General features: G+C 48.0%; 1 protein-coding gene across 1 annotated transcript in view; it reads left to right on the forward strand.

Moving 5' to 3' along the window:
* Positions 1-1,569, forward strand: part of FAM198A (family with sequence similarity 198 member A) — a 19,286-nt gene extending 17,717 nt beyond the window's left edge. The window contains exon 5 of the mRNA XM_008633991.2: positions 1-1,569. This exon is cut by the window's left edge and continues 1,007 nt beyond it. The gene's annotated coding sequence lies outside the window, so the exon portion shown is untranslated.
* The last annotated feature ends 771 nt before the right edge of the window (positions 1,570-2,340 follow it).

A 2,340-nucleotide genomic window follows, 5' to 3' on the forward strand; every position in this document is an offset into this window, starting at 1 on the left:
TCTTCCCCTTTGCTGTCAGGGGATGAAAGGCAAAACTACCCCACTTCTGAAAAGCACTCCTGGCTGCTCTCTTGGGCATAATTGCACATAACTCTTCCCCAGGATTGCAGAAAAATGTTTTAACAAAAATGCCAGGCTATTTTAGCAGAAGGCAGTCGAGTGCAAAATGCTTTCTGAGCATGCTGGCACCTCTGGCAGAGCCCATCCGGCTCCTGTCACCCCTCAGGCTCTTGCCCAGCAGCCTGCTGTGATAAAGCACAGCAGCATCCCAGCTAGGCAGGTCCTCAAGCCAGAGCTGAGAGATAGTTCAAAATCAAAATGAACAGGAGGAAAAAAAGATGCCGGGATGGGCTCTATCATTCCCTGCAGTGTTTCCCACCTGATGCATGCAGCCAGTGTTTGCATGCCCGGAGCAGTCAGTTCCTGGCCTGTGGGTTTATGGTTTGCCACCAGAAGGCTTTTTAAAGGGGCCTCTGGGAGCAGCCCTCCATTTCTCCATTTCTCCAGTGTTACAGGCAGAGCTTCCATGCTTCAGGCACTCAGATTCACTTGTGCCTTTGGAAAGTGTCAGTGAGACTGGCATGGGTGCCCAGCTGCACCATGGTGCAGCTGTCCCATTGCAATAGCTTTGGAGAACACGGCCACCCATGCAGTGGGCGAGGAAAAGCTGGGTATGGGTACCTTCCCTGCTCCATCCTTCTCAGCACTACGTCAATTTGAGAGCGTGCAAGGGGATGCTTTAACACCCATGCTGATAAGCACAATCAATTACCTTTTTTCCTTCTTTTCCCTCTTGCTGGAGAGAGGGTGAAGCGAGATGTGGGTGACATGAATCAACAAGCAGGCATGAGTGCTCTCAGGAAGCATCAGCACTCAGCATCACAGGCACAGCAGCATCCAAAGTGCCATCAGCTTGTTCCTGGAGTCCTGCCCTCCAATTAGCCAGGGAGAGCCTTTCCCCCAGCACTCTCTCCACCCTGTGAGTTATCATCCCATTTGCTGCACCATGGGATGGATGGGTCATGGAAGCCCCAGTAAAGCCTGAATTGTGGGGATTTATTACGGGGAGGTGAGCTTAGCTCGTAAGCTTGGAAGAGAACAAAATAACTCATCCTGGGTCCTATGAAAAACCATACCCAGGCATGGCTGTGTAAGAGTACAGGATACGAAATGTAACATGATTAAATCCAAAAAATATGCTGTGAAAAACTGTGAGGTAACAAGAGCATTAGTTAGGATGTGCAGCATCAGTCAGAGTCATTTTTTCTCATTAAAGGGAGACATTTCATTAAAAGTGAGGTTTTCATCCCATGTAAGCCAAGTTCTCAGCAAGAATCAAGAGACAGGTGTGGGGTCTGCACAGTGGCCAAAGCTGTGGACTTTGCTGTGCTGGACCAACAGCTTTTGCCTTGCCTCTGGTTGCATCTGCTCAGCCTTAACATTGCATAAAGTAGTGGGGCTTTTTTTGCGTTTCTTTAGTTGTAACATGAGTTTGCTGGCTAAGCACGTGTGGGAACATCTGTAAGCAGTAATACATGTGAATAAAAATCCCTCGTGATTTAACAAAGAGCCACGTATGGATAAATGAGAGAAGCAAAAGCCAAGATCTTGCTGAGACTGATCATTAATCTTCTCTAATTAGTCCATTTTTCCATGGGCTTGCCTATGTAACCAGCACAGGCTCTGCATGGCGGTCATGGCTGTTCAGAGGAATCCTGTGGACTGCTTGTGTCAGCCTTTACCACGTCGTATTGGGTTTGGTTTGCTCCAGCTATCAACGTGTCGTATTTCCTATGATAAACTTACTTTTGTGGTTATAACTACTTCATAGTTATAAATATTCATGTGGGGCCATGCTTGACAAACAAGATTTCATCTGAGCAGAGATGCTGTTTTACCAAATTTTACTGCACATCATCATGGACTGTGTTGAGGTGTGGTCACAAAAAAAGATTGTCCAAACCGGCTGCAGGATGGCTTTGTCTTTAAGAAGGCAGTGGCAGCAGCAGCTAAGCAAAGGAAAAAGCACTGGAGAAACAAGGGCTCCTTGACGGGGGAAATCCCTGCAGCACCCTCCTGCTCACCCTTGGCACCATGGGAATGTGCTCTGAGAACAGCATTTGGGAGCATGGGCATGTACCTCCACAGAGCTCCATCAGGAGGGAACTCCTTCACAGAATCACAGAATCACCAGGTTGGAAGAGACCTCTAACATCATCGAGTCCAGCCCATGTCCTAACACCTCAACTAAACCGTGGCACTGAGTGCCACATCCAATCTTTTTTTAAACACATCCAGGGATGGTGATTCCACCGCCTCCCTGGGCAGAACATCCCAGTA

The sequence above is a fragment of the Corvus brachyrhynchos genome, unplaced genomic scaffold (genome assembly GCF_000691975.1).
Source record: "Corvus brachyrhynchos isolate BGI_N302 unplaced genomic scaffold, ASM69197v1 scaffold94, whole genome shotgun sequence".
Classification (NCBI taxonomy): Eukaryota; Metazoa; Chordata; class Aves; order Passeriformes; family Corvidae; genus Corvus; species Corvus brachyrhynchos.